The sequence below is a fragment of the Aptenodytes patagonicus genome, chromosome 1, assembly GCF_965638725.1.
Source record: "Aptenodytes patagonicus chromosome 1, bAptPat1.pri.cur, whole genome shotgun sequence".
NCBI lineage: Eukaryota > Metazoa > Chordata > Aves > Sphenisciformes > Spheniscidae > Aptenodytes > Aptenodytes patagonicus.
In genome coordinates, this window is record NC_134949.1 from 29,235,951 (window position 1) to 29,255,950 (window position 20,000).

The 20,000-nt window shown below is 37.2% G+C and overlaps 1 protein-coding gene across 8 annotated transcripts in view; it reads right to left on the reverse strand.

Moving 5' to 3' along the window:
- Positions 1-20,000, reverse strand: part of FOXP2 (forkhead box P2) — a 442,435-nt gene that overhangs the window by 139,710 nt on the left and 282,725 nt on the right. Inside the window, exon 1 of one of the 8 annotated variants that reach the window (XM_076330621.1) lies at positions 7,720-7,729. The exons of the other annotated variants lie outside the window; for them this stretch is intronic. The gene's annotated coding sequence lies outside the window, so the exon portion shown is untranslated. Of the gene's footprint in view, positions 1-7,719; positions 7,730-20,000 lie in introns of those variants that run through there. 8 annotated transcript variants of the gene reach the window in all.

Consider the following 20,000-nt stretch of genomic DNA (forward strand, 5'->3'; position numbering starts at 1 on the left):
GGCTCCGATTGAGAAGGCCAGAATTCCCCATAGTTGTACGAGATCCTCGAAAGATGGTGACAGAAAGACAATGCTGTCCAACACTCCCTAACAGCACTCAAATGATACTGCTAAACCTTTGTCTCTCGCTGACTGTATTTTCCCAGAAAGTTCTCTAACAAATATCACAGCCAGTCAGCACGGCAGCTTATAATCTTTCCGAATGGAGTAGCAAAGCATTTAGCACTATTCAAAGAATCTTGAATTTAAGATGATCCAGCTCCTTTCCAACAGCAGTCTCTCCAGAAGACTTTACAGGAAAAGCAAAATCCCATGCACCCCAAGACATTCTAATTTTACTTAGTAAACAACGGTCTTTTTCTCTAAGCTACACAAAGAAGAGAAAACCTGTTGGCCTGCTGGCTGAGGACAAGCGTGCCACACTATAGAGCCCACAAAGTCAAGGAAATCCTGTATGTAACTGAAATCCAAGCCATGTAACCAGCCTGATCTTCACCTAGGAGTGGTAGGCTGAACAATTCTTACAGTGTCTTCCTATAGAAGCAGAAACAAAGCACCAGATAGCTAAGGCTGTTGGAACCCACCTCAAGAAATATACTAAGAAATCTAGATGGTCACTAAAAGGATTTCACTCAATTAACCCAAGATCAAAGCATGCAAATACTCAAACAAAAAAGATTTGTCTGTCTTCTGCAACTAGATCAGCAGCTGCAGACAGCCCCGATGTGCATGTGTGCAATTTCAGCAGCTAAACTGCAGGGTGCCCTGCAGCCTTGCCTAGCAGAACACAAACCTGCAAGAGACCAAAATATTTGAAACTAAATTATGCTCAAGAAGAGGCAACAGCCTTGGATATTGTATTACTATCTCAAGTATTCCCATCACCAGGCTGTTAGATAGGAGGACAGAACACAACAACTGACGTTCTACAACTATGTCCCCTGAAAGTGTCCCCCAGTACCGAATGCTGTACTGGGCCCAAGCCTACAGAGCGTGATTAAGCAAACACTGAATACCTGGAAAACATTTACTGTATTGACGCTATAGGAATTTGTGCAAATGAATGCCTGGTTCCTGGATCCCCAGGCTGCTCAGCTTTTCCAAGGCTGGGAAAATTTTGCGTTTCTCCAGGACAGCAACTCTTCATGCCTGAGGAATTTCAAGATAAAAAGGCAGGGCATTTTGAGGGTTAGGTGACAAGTGGAGGAAGCTGTTCTGGATCACAGTTTAACTTATGTACTTATATTCCTCATGTGCCTCATCTTAGAAATGTAAGAATTTCACTGGATCTGGCCATTCATTTTTTTGGACTAAAAGCACTTTGGGGTTTTTTTTTGTTGGGTTTTGGGGGGTTTTTTGTTTTGTTTTCTTAGGATGATACTGCCAGTTTCAGCATACTGAGGGTCTGATTTTGATTCAGATCTGTGGTCTTCCCTGCAACACAAACAACATTAGAAGAAGAGATCCTTAATCTACCTGAGCTTCTGTTCTGCCCTGATGTTATCCAGGATTAATTTGCAACTGAAGAGAAAAAGTAACAGTAATAAACTGATGAATGCAACATGAAGTCTCATAATGCTGTTTAAGAAAAGGAAATTAATCACGTAATTGTCATAAACCTATTTTCAAACAGCAATCTATCAGAGAGAAATTATGCATCTGTAGTTATTGACCTTTCATTTTACCATGACTGATTCGTAATTAGACTAGTTTTGTGAAAAATAATTGTTAATTACCAGATTTTTTTCACTCTAATTGTTTTGGCAATTTTTTTTTGTTTAGTGTTTTACTTTTTCCCCATGTGAAAGATGCTAAATAAATACAGGGCACAAATAACTTAGCAGCTAACATATTTCATTTTATAAAGCAAATTTAGCTTCTCTCTATATAACCCAATTTAATGGATACTAAACACGGTTTCAAAAACAACTCTTTCATTTTTCCTGCCCATTATTTGGCTGATCAAGAACTAGAAAAAAAAACACTGGCTTGCTTCAATTCCTGGTGCCACTAGCAGGGCTCTTCCTTGTAGACATCAATCTGCATTGGTCATTAGGGCTACACGTCAGACCACGCATAACATGGTCCATGACAGCAATCCCAAATGGTGTCTCCAAGGCTTGGACCACCTGAAGAATGCAAATGTCAAGGGTTAGGAGAGATGGGGGCCCACAGCACCGAAGCTGTGCTCCAACCAGACAATCTCCTTTCTTTCATCCCACATGTCTGAACTTAACTTCCCTTTGGTAAACACAGGAGTAGGCAATCTACCCTACTTCATTCCTACTACTTACATTACGCAGTGACTAACTGAATCAATGAAATGAAAACAAAAACAGTGCACATCAAATACCAGCCCCACAAGCTCACAAATGTCCTGTCACTGCTATTTTCTTCCATATGGCGTTATTTTTAGAAAGCTGGGACATGTAATAGCTAAATGGAAGAGCTGATCTCGTAGTTTTACATGAACAGAATCATGCAATGGCGGCATGTACCAGTTTTCCACATGAAAACTGGTATGAACTATTTCACATGAAAATCAGCTATTTACGCAAAAGCTATTTAAGTGTGCAGGGAAAAGAAGAACAATCAATACATCTATCCCATGTGTGAATCCAGAAATAAAAAAGATCCTTAAAATCACTATATATTTATATAATATTATGTATATATGGTATAAATGTGTACGTATCCTTGATTTGAAAGGAGTTGGTTAAAAAAGACCTTCTTTCAAGTCTGTCCATTGTAGACATTCACTTATTGGCTTTAAAGCCTACTTTCAATTAAAGCAGTCTGAAACAAAGTAGTGTTGGCTTAGGTAGAATAATAGACGGTTTGATAATTTATAAATAAGAAAGAAACTGATGCAAATGAAAGCAAGAGTGGTCCCATTTGTACTAAAATCAAAATGCAGAGCAAATGTGGGAGGAGAAAGAAACATAGTACCAAGGGAAGCGCTGTAACATTAGGCTGTTAGAAGGCAGTGGTTTTAACTGATAGAAATCTGAAATGGAAATTTAGAAATTAAAGACAATGAAATCAGCATGGAGATTATTAAGCAAACAATTAACAAAAATCATAATCAAGATATAAACTAAAACAAAAGGTGAGGCAGATATAAAACAAAAGGAAACACATACTCAAATGTTTTGTTCTAGTCAACAACAAGATTCTTAGAACAGAACCTAAAATTTGAGAGGACAGATGTGAGAACTGATTAGTGTTGCTAAGTAATATAGAGAGGTAAAATAACATGTGAAGAACAAATGCCAAAAGAATATTTACCCTAGAATAGCCTTAGCCATTTAGAAGGCAGAAATAAATACCTCTATCTTTACAACTTATTTTCAATTAAATAACATTCTGTACTGTGACTGGCAAAGGAGTGCTGACCCAAAGCATCATAAGCACAGATTCCTCATCCCGATACCCTGCAAGCTAGAAACCAAAGCCATCTGTCAAAGAGTATGGATCTACATGGTACCAACATAATTACAAATAAATTTACAGTAATTATACAACTCAAACTCTCTCAGCCAATCAAAATGCGAGGAATTACATATTTATTGAAGAATTACTGATTGAAAAGGCTCCAATTACTTGAACACTAACTGATTTGATTTACCACTGCCCTTACAAATCCATACCCAGAGACATGAGTGAGATTGCAACTATAAAAGGAAATATTACCAAGATGGTCACACCAGGCTTTTGCTGTATGGGAGGAAGGCACATCAGCCATTACTGAAATAACCAATTGATAATCAGCGGAGAAGAACAAAGTTAATGTCTGAGTTTCACATTAGATATTATAAATTTAAAGTTTATTTTTAAATATTTTGAATAGATTTAATTATTGAAGTTCTGGTTTTACAAGGACATAGTTTAAAGAAATCTCAAATTTAAAATACATATCTAAGATGAAAAATATTTATTAAAGGCGTAAGTCAATACTGCCATGTTAGTATGATAAAAGCAAACTGGGACATATAAATAGAGTGTCATATACAAAACTGGTATTTTTTCTACTTCATGCAACTTTCTAAAGAAACAGCTAGAGAACTGTACCCAGCTTGGGGCACGATGTTCCAAAGAGGCGCACCATCTTACCAGTGATCAGAGAGAGCACTAAGAATGATCATGATGAGAAGATCCAACCTATGGGATAGCAGAAGCCTGATCATAAAAACAGAAGAAAAAAAAACGCTAAAGCAATAGCAGTCTTCAGCAAGTTTCTGCACAGAAAGAATTAATTGTATTCCATGGGTAGGACAAGCAAGAATGGCCTTAAACCAAATCCAGAGATTTAATTAAATTTAAGAAGAAACTTTCCAATGGTAGGGATAGCGGAAGAGCACAATAAATTGTGTAGAGACTGCAAAATCCTTGTCACTGGACCTGTTTAAGAAGCATCTTCAGGAACAGTTAAGAGCAGTGATTCTGCTCTGGGTCACAGAAGATCTTCACAAGCATCTTCCAGCCCTATTTTCTTTGACTGTGTGGTTCCTGTGAAGGCATGCCAAGTTCGGATTACTGTGATGTCTAACACCTTGCTACATTTCAAATAACACCATGTTCTCATAAACTGAGTATCGTGAAGCTTCAGCATGGTTTGTTTCTATGGTGAGTTAACAGCACAGGAACAGTAAGAGCTGCGCATACAGACTTGCCCTTTGGAATTTTCCAACCTTACATGACCATGTTTGTGTTTATGAGACTATCCTTGAAATTTTGGACTGAACAGAGAAATAGTTTATACAGAACAGGAGATGGGTTAGAATTAAGTGCTCTGTGCCCTAATTGCAGTCGGAGCCATCTGGGCAGGATTCTTTTGTTCTCACCACCAAGTATGGGCACAACAGTAGCAGAAAACAAGATTTTCTTGATATTACAATTCTTACTACGAACAATAGAAGCCTGGCTGAAATGGAGAGCTAGGAAGAGGAGAGAAAAACAAGGCAAGAATGACGGTCTAAAGCACAGCTTGATCAACTTAAGTCACACATCTCCAAAAAAAAAAAAAAAAAAAAAGGCAAAAGCAAATTGACTCATTATTATAATTTATTGTGAATTTAAATCTAAAGCTACAATAACAAAACTTACAAACTATCTTTGATAACCTGATTTCAATCATGGTTTTAATGAAATAATTTAATCAAAAGTCACTACGTAGTCTAAGCCACTTAAAAAAATCAGTCTTTATTGCTAAAGCTAAATCAGCTCAACTGAAATCCTACTGAGTCCATTATTTTTTTTGTTATTGATATTTTTGTAATGCTTCGTAAAACTTTAGTTGGCATAGAGAGCTCCAGATACATATTCAATACCAGAATAATTAGGGGAAGAAACAATAAACATGAATGTAAATAGGTGATACAATAATAGCCATTTTACTTGTATTTTTTCAAGGTTTTTGATAAACCCTCTTTTGGAGAGAGAAGTGTAGTCCTGTCTGGAGTTTAAAAAAAAAAACAGTAAAAACACTGATATGAGATCAAAAAGTAAATTATGCAAATAAACAGCCCATTTTCTAGACACTAGACTTATCAATGGTGGCATTCGGCAGTAGTTATGAGTGTGCTGGTAACACAAGGTCTGATCTAAACTCCTTGGAGTAATTCTGAAGCATTAAAATCTGCTACTAAGTGTGGACTGTGAGGCTCCTGAGGAACCACTGTACCATGATCACAAATTAATTTATATGTATATATGTACAAAGTAACATATGCATTCACACACATAAAACTAAATGCCTTTTTTCTTGAAGGAAATGCTTATATTCTGTGGAAAACCCAAGAAAAGTAGCACTGGTTAGCTCTGCATCTCTCTGAGTGAGCTATCTGCACTTGCAGTCTACTCTGGCCTGCCTGATTTACTACAATTGCAGCTTCCCTCTCAGGCTGCTTATCTAGCTTTTAATTCTTTTGGTGCATTTCGTGATGATCTAGCAGGCATGCTCCAACATGCAGACCTCTGTCTCTGAAGATCCCAGTCTTCAGGTTCTTGCTGTAGCTGGCAAATGAGTTGTATGTTTTGAAGGGTAGCCTGAACAGGCTGTGTAGACAGAGCTGCTGAGAAAGAATTCTCCACTTTGGGGACTTTAAGGAGTGAAGATTGTAACAGAGTGAAATGACAAAGAGCTTTAATTTTAAGCTAAAATGCAAGTGAAGACAGACAGGCAAATGTCCTCAGGCTCCTCATCCTAGTTTCAGCCCTTCTGAGGGAGATCTGGTAGAGAGTATATTCTTTATGATTAGAAACTTGCAGGGATGAAAAAGAAAAGACCTGAAGCTAGTAAAAATGTTTTGCAGAAGAGGAATAGAAAGACATTTTGCAATTCCCAGGGCGTTTAGGTGCTGGAGAAATGATAGCAACTGTACGAGGAATTCCCAAGTAGTATACATGAGCAACACAACAGGTTAGGCATTTGAATTAAAAGGTAGATGTTCCAATCACACTTCATCAAGCTCGCTCAGGGAAAAATGATCCCTATTATATTGCCTTGGCATCTACAGTAATCTTCCTAAACAGCAAGCTAATCAAGGAATTATAATAATAAATATGCTCAGGGGCATTATCATCTTTAGATGCATTTGTAAAAGTAAGACACACCCAGTTATGTTGGTACCAAACATATGTAATACTTCACATCAGTTAAAGTCTCTTCTGGCATCAGATTGTAAAAATTTCCTCTGAACCATATGGCATATATTGCATAATCACTATCACTAGCATGCACATTAAAAAAAAGCACTGGCAACCTAGACACATGACCAAAATACACTGGAAATGAAGTTTAGATATAAATTTTACGCCTTTTATCCTTTTAACTACTCTTACTTTACACAAATCAAAACCTGAATTTCAGCTTTTGTTTTATCATTCTATCATGTCTTGTCATCAACTTAACATGGTCAAAACTCAGTTACTAGTCTTCTCTTCTAAAGACACTCCTCTTTACATATCGCATGTAGTTCAGATTTCATGTCCTTGAAGTATTTTCCATATTTTCCTTTCTATAGTATATCCTTTTTTCTTCTTGTAACATTTTAAACCTCATCAATCTATAACAATTCCTCTACCTTCCTCTTTGAGACTTTACTCAAAAATTCTGGATTTCTTTCAGAGATTCCTTTATGTGAGGCATCAAGTCATCACCATTGCCCTTCCTTCCTTCAAATACCTTCACCCTCATTGTCTCCAAGGTGTCTATGAAAAAAGAGCAGATGAGGGGTTTACTTCCCTCATAGCACACCCCGTACTTATTCATTAAAAATAAATATGTATGTCCGCGCTTGCACACTTACATAAGGCATATGTAAAACCGCATTATTTAGCTGCTTCCTTCTCCCCTGCTCTGCCTGTGCAATCTGCACCCGCACAGGAGAGCAGACCCCAGCACAGGAAGGGCCGGCTCTCCACCAGCCCTCACAGCACTGCCACTGTACATAGCGGGGAAAAAGCAATAAAAGAGCCCCATCTCCCACTTAATGTAAAAATCATACTTAAATCAAAACCAGGATCTATCCACACAGTAAATTCCTCACGCAGTTTTTTTTGCAGTATTTTTACAGTTAATTTTGAAAACGGCAAACTGATAAACAAATTGACATTTTGAATTGTTTAAATAAAACCACGGAGGTACCATCAAGGTGTGAGACAGCATTGTATGGATTAAAGACACACTACACCTCTGCAGCCTTTTCACACACATACCTTAATTAGAAATGCTGTATTTTCTTTCCTGAAAAATACGAAAAAAAAAAAAAATTATCTAAATAACCCGGATACTTACACTCATCCTCCCAAGCCTTAACCTCTTTCTCAATCAAGACTTTCTTTCCGTATCACTCCTAGGTAGTTTTACAACATGACAGACATTTCACTGACCAATGACCAGCAGAATTTTCAAACTTGCTGCGATCTTTCACCTTCTACAATTTACTGATAATTAAACTTGCATATAGATTGCCAACTTTTTCAATAAATACTCCATTTTATCCTCCCGTTTCATGGCATTATTTTATGAAACACTTTGTTAACAACAGTTCCTTATGTCTAGTCCTTGATTGCTCCCACGTAACCGTAGGTTCAGAGATTGAAAAGGGAAGCAAGGCTTTTCAAGGGCAGATAAAGGGCTTTCAAAATTTAGTAACTGTATATGCTACAGAGCAGAATCTTTTATGTCATACAAGTGTACTTCATCTAGGTATGATACTGGCAATATTTTTAGTATGCCAAACTATTCACAGTGCCACATAATACAAGAATAATAAACTAAGTTCTAGTTCCAAGTTCATAATCATTTTACGTGCTGCTTTCAACACACAGTACTCATTTTACAAACATCAGTAGATAGACATGGGACTACAAAAAAAACAGTAAACAGATATAAAGCTTTTTTTTTTTTTAAACCTTAGGTGTGATGATCTGATACTTTTTTATTGCTTCTAATATTGCCTTTTTTTTAATTGACTAGGCAGGAGGCAGTGCCTCCTATCTGTGAACACTCATCTGTTTTCTTCTTATATCATCACTTCTTCATACAATGACCTGCAAGTATCACACAAAACATGGATCTATTCCTGACTAGATATTTTGATACTATCATAGTGTTATAGTGTATAGTAAATTTTACTTTAGCTGTTATTTTAAAAATTTTATTCCATCTATTAGAGATGGATTTTTTATTTTGCAGGACAAAATGTAGATAATTCCAGCTCTGAGATTTGGGAAAAAAAAAATGACAGACATCATAGTACTACAGCATTTTCAGTCAAAAGGCCTTGCCTTTTATGAGAAAGCCTTCTGGATTGTATCTATTAGTCTACTGCAATTCCCAGGGCTCTTCTTGTGCCATAAGACAGTGGACTGAAAAATAAAAATGGGAGAGAAATCATTTTATGTCAGGACTTTGGGATTGCTTTGAAATACTTTCTGGAGCACAGTTTATGGCATAAGGCTTATGTAGCTACCTGAAGGCAGAGCTGTGGCCAGCAGGTGAAGCAATCTTTGATTTTAGATGAATGTCAGAGGTTCTCGCCCTCTCTTCCAGCAATCCCCAGGTTCATTAATATCACTAAGACATGAATGCTACAAGCACTGCAATGTTTATAGTTACAAAAAATAATAGGGAATGAATTACTGAAAAGGGTACCACAACAATATCACTTCTACTCTCAGGCTTCACCTACACTGATAAACTGGGGACTGCTGAAGAAGAATGTGATCTTCCCCGCTGGCAAGCTCTGAGCACAGCTCTTGGCACGCTTTTTGACCTGTGCTGACCCGCGCTCTCCCAAGGAACGCCTAAGCACAGTTCTGCAGTCAGACTTTTCCAAGGACCAGTCTCACTAGGGAAGTGGATGCAATCATCCTGATTTTGGGGGCTAAAATGCTTATTAGCTCAGGTGCGTCTCACCCTGTGTCAGCTGCCCAGTTTTGCATCCAGGAACCGTATGTTCAATTTCCTAGTGCAGATCATGCCTATGTGCTCAAAACAGTTGAGCCATACGATGCTTTAGAGCCTCTCTCAGCCGAATTAGCTAGGATGTGATCTTGGGATGGCTTGGGAGAGTTTCAAAGACCCTGATTTCATAGCTCAACAGGTTGGAAAGACAAATCATTGTCAGAAACAACAGCAATAAACACTCCTTCGGTGGGGGCAGGCGAGGGGAGAAGATTCCTTTCATTCTGAACTGTTGCAGTAGGAACCCCCAACAACGTCCCATGGTGTGTCTGCTGACAAGTTTTAAGTACCATTTTTACATGGACATCTTATGCATCTGGGGCGAGTTTTACTTCTGAAGTAAAAATTCTGACAACAGCCACTGTTTTATGAAAAGCCTTTTTTTTTTTTTGTTTAAACAAAGAAGCAGGGGGAAAAAAACAGATTTGACTGCAAAGCATCTGTTTCCAGAGCTCCCGTCAATCAAATCCACAAAAATAGTACCACATTATCGTTTCTGTAAATTCTAACAAGGTTGATGGTATTTTTCATCTTCATGTTTAGGCACTTAAGACTGAGAATTTGGAGTTATGTAATTTGACAAAGTCTGCAAAGAAAGTAATTTTCAGAGCTCAGGTTAGTCACCAGCTCCAAGAGTGCTCCAGCTCTCCACGCTGGCACTGAACTGGTGCTATGGGTGAAGAAGCAAGCAGGCAATTCAGCAAAGTTGGCTTGGACTCTGGCAACCAGATGTTTGGGAACCTTGCAAAGGCTTTGGGCTATCACCAGTGACTACGGCCAGGTGTGACTTGCACAGAGACAAGTGAACAGAGTAAAAAGGCTCAACTCTAAGCACTAAGGATTTTTTTAAAATTATTATTATTTTTATTTTTTTATTTTAAGGATACTGTGAAAATGAAAAGGCCTAGGAATTTCTTTTAAAATAATTTAACAATCTCTGATATTTTTCTTTCTATATTTCTGCACCAAAATTTGGGAAGATTCTGGCTTAGAGGCCTTGTGGCCTTTACAAAGAATAGCTGAATTATTTCTTCATTGCTAGAAAGACACAGAGAAAAGGTGAATCACAGAGAGACTACATGGACTAAAACTGTAAATTAAAGACAATTTAAAAAAAAATTTTTACAAGCGCAAAGAGAATCACAATTGAATAGCACCAAAATAAAAACAATGGAAGTAATGTTGAAGAGAGATTAAATTCCTTCCTGACTAGAAAGCATTAAAAAGACTCATATAGTAATCAGAGTATAACAATCAGGCCAGCACAATATCACTGAGACAACATATTCTAGTGACTAGAGATGATTACGCTACTCAGGAAAATAAATTAATTTTACTTAAGCTGACTTCCTTAATCTTCAAGGCAAGTGTTTCTTTGACTAGTCTGACACAGTTAAAGTAGTATAGATACCCCCTCTATTATAACAAGCATTGGCAGGCTCCGTAACTACAAAGTGAGCACTTCTACTGACCTAATAAGCACCATTCCTTGAAATTTGGACACATGGAATGCACTCAAGCTTTTACATCATCTTGCAAGACGAGATATATCATGAGCACCATTTAACTTTATCTACATTGTGAATTAATAGTATTCCAAAGTAGACATTTTGCAACAAAGCTAAAGTTCCAAAAAAACCTAAGAGCAATGGCTGCAGGAATTTTCATCTCTACCAATCAACATAATTGTTGGAAGAAGCAATTTCTGAAATTTTGCCAAGCGCAAGCGGTACCAACCTGAGCTTTTGCTTTCCAGAATGCAAGTTTTTTCAGCCGAAGTTTTCTTAATATTTCTGCATTTTCAAAAGCCTCTGTTGCAACTCTTTTTTGAGAAGTAATCTTTGTTCTAGATCATATTTTTTAAGTTTTGCAGATATATTATCCCATATTATTTCTGGCATAGCAGAATTCTGGTTTTGTTTTGGTTTGTTTTTTTCCTAGGTATTACAAGAAGACAAAATAATTACAGCTAAAGCTTCAACAACATAGTTTTATAAAAATTGAAAATTAATGATAAGGAGAAGGGCATTTATACTTGAGAACAAAGAAGGGGATTCAGCAACGTACATTCACACAGTTATAAATTATTGTGTTGTATCTGACCTGTCACAAGCCATATGTATTCACCCACACTGTAATACAGCTTCAGCAAGTTTCCTGAACTTCTCAACTAAAAATAAGGTTTTGGGAACAGAGGGAATTCAACATTTCACACGGTGGCCTTTAATACATCCTCAAAATCAAATAATTAATAGGACCAAAGATAGGAAGAGATCTGGTCCTGTATCCAGGCTTGCATTTCTTAAACTGTTTTCCATATAGAAAGGAATAAAAGCTTCTGACAAGCAAAGAAAGAAGGGACAGGTCAAATCTGTGTTAGATTAAATGGTTATACTGTTAAGTTTTACCATATGTTGATTGTCCAAAGCATTATAAATATAATTGAGTATAAAATATTTTTTATATGGAGAGGTGTTCAACCAGTACAAATTAGCTGCAATTAAATCCTGCCCTTGCTGATTACTCTATGTGTTCAACTGTCAGTCTTTCATGTCTACTCACGCTGTAGCTCATTTCAAGCAATATCCAACCGTATACAGATTTCAAACAGATTTAAATCACTGCAGCCTAGTAAGAAAGAAACGAGAGGCGACAGTGAAATTCAAGGCACAGACAAACTCTGTTCTGCCATGAGTCACAAGAACGGGGTGTGCAGAGATGGTTAACCTGAATGGGGCACCTTCCACCAGTGGTTAAAATTTTTGTAGGATCCTCAAGTCAGATATAAATGCTTCTGGACAACAACTACACTCCCCCTCTTCTTCTTTTTTTTTTTTTTTTTTTTTTTGTGTTTAATGTTAATAGCAGATGCCAGATGGATGGTTTTGGAGATTAAAATGCTCTTTTTCTATATTCAGGGGAAGTTCAGTATAGTCAGCTGCAGGAGCAACTAAATGAATGTAGCCCGTTACCACCTCCTTTCAAGGGGTAGAAAAGTAATTCTACCACCTCCTTTCAAGGGGTAGAAAAGTAATTCTATTTCCATGCTCGTTCACTCTTCATTTCTTGTACTGATTATGCCAATTAGAGCAGTCCTTTTAGCAATGCAGGCACCTGCCTCCTAGAAATCTTACCCGTCTGTTTATATGCTTGCAGGTACTGACAGCTGTAGAACAAATTTGATATAGATCATTTAACTATCCCCAACGACGAGTGAGGAGATAAGCTACAGACTGAGTGGCAAACACTCTGCCGAGTCATTTATACCATTTCTGCCTTAGTGTGCTTCTTTCCTTTACTATGGGATACAGACTGCATAAACGTAAATATATATATACACACACACATAAAATATATATTCTAGAAATTTCCTTTAAACTGGAAGACATTTTTGGACTGTCTTTACTGCAGATACGTACAACTGTCACAAATGTGGGGACCGAAGAGAGAACTGTATCTATAGAAGATGCACGATTGCATATCTGCAAACAGAAAATCTAAGTTCTTTGCCTCTAAAACTCATTAGCTTACAATTATTTCTTTTCCAGTATAAAGAATGTCTAATTCATACATTCTGCTTGGTTCCCTGGTGAACACACAATTTGTTTTCAAATGAAATTCAAGTTCTTTATTCTCAAAGTCCTAGTCAACTTGATCCCTAAAGAACCTCATCTTCATTTTTTTTCTTCTAATGTGTTAGCTTTCCTTTTCTGCTTATGGTCGTCTTCTTCCCGGGGTGACTCCAAGGTTTTCCTTACATTGACCTACATAGCAGGCTCGTCTTCCCTCATGTTTTTGCTTCACTCAAGAGCTTAAAATCTTCCATCAAAACTTGCTCTTTTCAGTTAGCTTCCTAATACAGACTTTAATCTTTCCTCTTTCATAAATTAAAAAATTAACAAACAAGAAAGTCCAGAACGAAGTGGCATTAACAAGCTATGTATGTAAACCAGACTGATTTAATGATGTTTCACTTCTTCTTACTCCTGTTCTTTACTGTTCTTTTCTCCTGTATTTTAATACCTGTTGAATCTAATTGATATGCTGCGATTCATATGTTTAAAACAGTCCTACTTTCAACCTGAAGGGGTTGAAAGATGTTACTGCTTTACAGTGTAATAGTATTATTTTGCTTACAGTAGTAACTGTTCAGAATATCTATGAAGTTCCAAATGCAGTAACAGCAGAAGTAAATCCTTGTTAATAATGAACTGATTTTAAAATATACCATGTTATTTTACATGTAATAGTAACTGCAGTTAAAGCCACTCTTTCCTGTGGATACAATATACATGAGTAACAGAGGTTTTTACATGCCACATATAAAGCAGAGTACTGACCTGCATACAGAAACATATAACATATTAAAGTAAATGAGGCCCAATCATTGGGAGGGAGATTTGCCAGGAAAGAAGAGACTAGGACTCTGCATTAACACTTGGGCAAAGTCTATCAAGCAAAATGCACTTTCTCCTTTGGAGCTGGGCACTGCCTTGCCAGGCAGAAGGGAAACTGGCAGCGGGCGGCAGGGCCATGTTCAGAGCCCCACTCCACGGTGGCAACTACATTTGCACGCAACCGTTTCATCAATCAGAAACGTGCCATGTGAAATGTAACAGTTAAATAAAGAATAGCTGAGAGACTAAAAGGAAACTGTGCTCTGAACAACAGCAGAGAATGCAGAAAAAGAAATTTGATAAAAAAATACTCCTCATTAGTCTTTCATTTCCTGAAATACTTTTTAGTGTAGTAAAAACCGAGTTAGCTACAGACAGTGTAGCACTGACTCATGTGCTTTGGCCGGGACATCTCAAAAGATCCCGATACTGAGAGGAAAGGTGTTTACAGTCTTCGCTTGTTTTTGTTTTTTTTTTTTTTTTTAATGGTAACAAATCATATACTTTTTAATTTGCTTGAAAATTCTTTAGGAGAATCCTAAATTGGGCAACACAAAAATCTGTTCACTTCTGAAAATTCTGGCCATCGTCTTCAAGACTGGATGCAGTTTGCCCTCTGTGCTTTGAGACTGAGAATTCAAAAATGCAGACCTACAATAGCCAAGCTGCCCCTTTTTATCTGGAGGCTTTGGGTATCCCCCAAGACTTTTATATAAATGTAGTGCACTCTGGTTTACATTAGAAAAGGAAACATTTATCTTATCACATTGATATCGGCTCAGTACAATATTACATTCTGGAATAAGAAAATATTGCAACTTTTCTTGAAAAGGTCAAGAGGTACTGTTTATCTTTGGGGCATAATGAATTACATCGTATTGCCTCCCTAAGAACTCTGAAAGAACAGAACATGTTTTGACGCATAATGTACAACTCAGTGCTCTGAGACAGAAGGTGGAATAATAAACAAAGCTGTGGTGTAATAGTTCCAGCCTCAAAATTCTGTATAAATACGAACCTATGCGAGAAACCTGGTTAGTAGCTAGTGCTTTTGCTATTAAAAAAAAAAACTATGTGGGACAATTCTAATACGGGATGACCTACAAATCTCGTCAACCTCTTAACTGCATCCTAAATTAAAGCTTACTTATTTACATTATTACATGTTAAACTATATTATAGCTGCTCAGCAAGGTAATGTTACAGCTAGAAGTTTCTGGCTTCCAGTTTTATAGTCAGAACACATCTTTTTATTTATGAAAATCACATTCCCTGTTATGTCTGACTGCTTAGTTTATGCTACAAGGATCACACTCTCAATTCACTGTTATTGATCACTAAATACTGCCCACTGTTCTGAAATGTTTCAAGTTAAGTTTTACAATGACTGATCAGAAGAGAAAAAAAAAATTATGATAACTTAATCTGAAGTCCCAATAATAGACTCATGTCTCGTCATATTTCCTGCAATCAAGCCCAGTAACTTATAAGTGGAAATTTTAGTGGAGAATCTATGATGTTACTTACCAGGCAAAAAATGTTTTGCCCACATGAAACAAAGAAAACACAAGCAAATTTTTAATAACCTTATCTTTCAACAGAAGTTCATCTATACCCCACAAATTGTCTATGAGGAAAACTTAGTAAGAAGTAATATGTGACTTAGTCCTATATTGAGTGGAAATTTTGAAAAGGAGTGAGAAATTGAACTAACAAACGAACAAGGGTCTGTGGAAAAAAATGAGCGAATTAAACTAGAGACTAGTGGCAACCCAACGCACTTCAAAAATCTCTAGTGCTCTGCAAACTTCTGCCTGCGATCCTCTTTTGCCTGGTGTATTACGAAATTAGCAGCATGTAGATGCAGACCGGAGCAGTAATCTGGAAGGTAGACGTGGGTCTCAGCAGGCCCCATTTCTGCTCAGAGCTGGGGTGCTTAGCTACCACCTTCTAGCCAAGACTGCTGCAAGGATCTTTTCCTTACTCTGTTCAGTTCAAATTCAAAACAGTGATCACACTGCTCAGTTTTTACTTTACCTCTTAATACAGGAAAGGAGAAGTACTCACAGAGCTGGAATTTGTCTCAGATGGCAGGTGAGAGCTAACAGCACCAGCCCTTGTAATCTGCTCACTCAACACAGGAACTTACATTTCAATCTATTCTGCCGTGAGATCTTGAAACACACAGTGGTCAGAGAAGTATCAGTAGGCAGGGGGTGCTCTAACACATACTACAGATCTTTAGCAATGTGGAAAAAAAAGAAAGTGAAGAGACAAACCTGCAGTCACACCTAAATTAAATATGCAGGACAGACAGGAAGACCTTTAACTTCCATTCAATTCAGAAAAGAGGTGAGAAACAGAGAAGAGATGAATACAGAAAACTTCCTATTTGTGGGTACTGGGTCATGTAAGAAAACAATGAAGATTAATATGAACTGTATTACTCCATCAAACCTATGTATAGAAATGCCACAGAAATGCCAACAGAACAGCTTCAATGGTAAGAGGCAAGATCTCAATATTAAAGTAGGTATCTGAAAGAAAGTAGCTGAAGAGACTGAGCTTGAACCTACATTGTCTTGGAGAAAAAAATCATAGCTAAATCAGTTTTCCAAAGAATATGCCAAACGTAAGTTTGTGGATTAAGTCAGGGCTTCATTTTTAGATAAGAACTCTCACTCCATCACACAGAAAAAGGAGAAAAAAATCAGAAAAGAATTCATTTTGAACAATAAATATATTATCATAATATAGGTCTTACGGTTATGGGAGATGAAGACATCATCAAATTGAATAAAAAGACAGGGAGTTGGGATCATAGATTTGTTCAGAAAACAGTCGGTTTGGAAAATGATTTGAGTCTGGTTTGCTCTATACAGAAGTTAAGTAACTGTCAGAAGAAACTAGAGTGAAAATGAAGAAAAGATTATTCCGCATTCAAAAAATTCTGAAAAACAATCTTCCTGAATTATTTTGTTTTCTGGTAGATCTCTTCTTTCCTCTGTTTTTTTCCCAAGGGAACTGAAGAAGCTAAAGCATATCCAATTATTTAAGGTCTCATCAAAGATATCAAGAGATGTTCTGTGGAAAAGGGAGTAATAAACATTTTGGTCAGATTTCAAGACAACGACCACAGCTGCCTCTGTCCAAACTGCAATGAACAGAAAGACATAGAACACTCTTCCTGCTCTTGTTTTCTTTCCAAAGTATTTTTACTTTCTTAAAAGTTGTCACAACTGAAGCAAAAGCCAAGAAGGAAAAATTACAGAGTGACAGGAAGGTTAGATTTTTAATAACTCACTATCAGATTAATGATAAATATTAATAGGGCTATGCCCAATTCTGCCCGTTGGCTCATAGGTATGTTATTTGAGTCTTGAAATAACGTTATGTGCAGAGTTTTGGTTCAGAATGGTACTCCCAATGTTAAGGAGAGTGCCTAGTATGCATAAAATGTTTAAAATTCCTAACAAATTACCTTTGGTGTCCAAATTGCTAAAACAATAAACTAAATTCATAACTATAAAGTAGTAAAATTGAAGTAATATAAACCATAATTCCCACAAATTTAGCCAAGTTCTATCATTTGTCCCTTACTATTTAGGAAACAATGCATGTTAAGTGCATAGCTTTGCTTTCTACACCTTTTAAGAAAGAAAAATTAACTTTAAAACTGAAGAAAGTTTTCTACTTTGATTTTCTACATTTTATCTGACTTTTCTGTATCAGGTCCTACCAACGGTTTTTTCTCGGTTTTTTGTTCATTCAAAGTAGAGCCATTTGGCATCCATGATTTTCTCACGGGATTTTGAGAACCGAAATCCATAAATGATTTTAAATACAGAGTTAAAAGTTGTTCCTTCATACCCTTTTTGAATGTACCAATACTGGGTAACAGCATTGATAAATTGTAATAATTCAGACCAGCTAAAAGGACTGCCTGTATATTCAGTCAGTCAGGTCACTCTTCTCTGAGGAGGAAAATTGAAGATATTCCTGGACTCGCTGGGCATCTTAGATTTACACTTGGCCTCTCAGAGCAATTTTCATCTTTTAAAACTGGTTTTTGGCTTTAAGGAACATTTCTGAAGGGCTTGGCTAGCTCCAGGCACTTAACCCTGGTTATGCACTTGCAGTGCACCAAAGGCTGTGGCTGCCAGCTAGGAAGTCACCGAGAGCGCTGACAAAGAGACACGATAGCCTGCCACAGCACGGTGAGTCCCAGACTGAAACTGTATCTTTGAGGCACCCTATACGTTTTGAACAAATATGGAGAAATAAGGTACTGTCTGAGGATCTAAGGAAATTTTGGACGCCAGCTTCAGAAGTGGGAGAGGGACTGAGAAGAACAACAACGTTATGAGCAAAGTGGATATTATTATCATCATTCAAGTATTTCCAACCTGTGGTAGTAGGAGATGCAGCAATTAGTGGTCATCCTTGGAAAAGGCTAAGAAAAGCAGTTTCTGCCTTGAGGAATCTTTCGCGTCTCATTCACATCACAGGCACTGTTAGAAGTTAAAGTCAGCCCTTACAGCACTTGCCTGATCATTGGCCTATGTGTAAAAAATGTTCGATATTTTGTGCCATTCTTCTCTTATATTGCCAGAGAAAGCTCTTCTTCAAACTGAAGTTTCTCTATTAAGCCTCAGGTGGATATAAAAGGGCCTGTAAGGACAGGAAGGATGGGAAAAGCCCTTAGGACACTTATTGCAGTTAATAATCATAAAAAGGAAAACACAAAAAAGATATTTGCTCATCACATTATACAGAAATAATTAGGTGGTATCAGGCCTTACTAATAGATTTTTATTATTGGGGAAATCATTAAAGAAGAGGAAAAACTCTGGTCAAATTACAGAACATAGTGCTAGACGTTGGATAAATACAGTGCACAGACAGACTTTGCAATAGTTTGGAAAACATGTTCAAGAAGGTTAAGGGGCCACTGAATGAAAGTATAATTAAGTTTTGCAGCATAAAGTTTCTCATGCATCTATTGTGACTTAACGATATAAAACCAAAATGTTAAAGACTATTTTATGTATCTATTCACATAAACGGCAAGAAGACAGATTTTTGGCCTCTCTTTAAAAGCAATGAAAACCAGCCCAAAAATAACAGGATAAGACATTAAAAGAAGGTTTTAGTAGCAAGATTCCACACAGTAGCAAAGCTGGACCGTGCAAGCCACTTTGCTGTATGAAGATATGCCCTGATTTACATTCTGGGATATTTTAGCACCTGAGAGGATTAATATCAGGATATGTAAATAGGTCTGTGCATCACAATCAGCTACCAAAATAGGGTTAGTGCAGGCTGATATACCATACTGGCACTTCAAAGATGCCTACTGGCAAGTTCCGGTATAGGTTTTCAGTATACCACATTTTTTCCCCCCAGATAAAACTTCTGAATGTTATTATTAATATCTGTAACATCTTTTTTCTTCTCTTTCCATTTTTTCCCAAGCAGCACATGGGGACTGACTTCTGACCCACCGGTTTATAAACTGTTCCATGTGTATACCCAAACAAAAATTACATGAGGTTAACTTAAGAATGTAAAGTTGTAACCGAGAATAATGCAAGTTGCAGGGGTTTTTTTTAAATGATCCATAAATAAGAGTTGTCAATATAAGAAAATGAAAATTACAGTTTCATTTAGGCAGGATTCTAAATGTGGTAATGAATGGAAGGAAAGAGGATAGCCAAACATCTTTGATTATCTGTACTCATCCAGTGGCCATGGCATCAAACAACAGTCACCTAATTAGAATCACTCTGAAGCAGCAAAAAAGCGTATTGGTCACTCAGGTCTTTTTGCAACATGGGATGAGTTTTTGCTGATGTTTTGTTCTTGACTATGGCACCTCTTTCTGCTCCCAAGTGCACATCCTTGAAGCTCCATGGCTTCCTCCTCAACCCTCCCATCACGGTTCCTCCTCTGTCCTTTAACTCTGTATTTGCCCATGTACATGTGGAAACCTGCAGCTTCGTATCCCTATGCGCCTTGCCTTTAGCTTTTTCTTTCAAATTCTTCTAATCAACAAAATGCATACAGTTCATTTTTCTTGTATTACAGAGAACATCATCTAAACCAGGCAAAGGTCCTCTGAAAATAGCCCC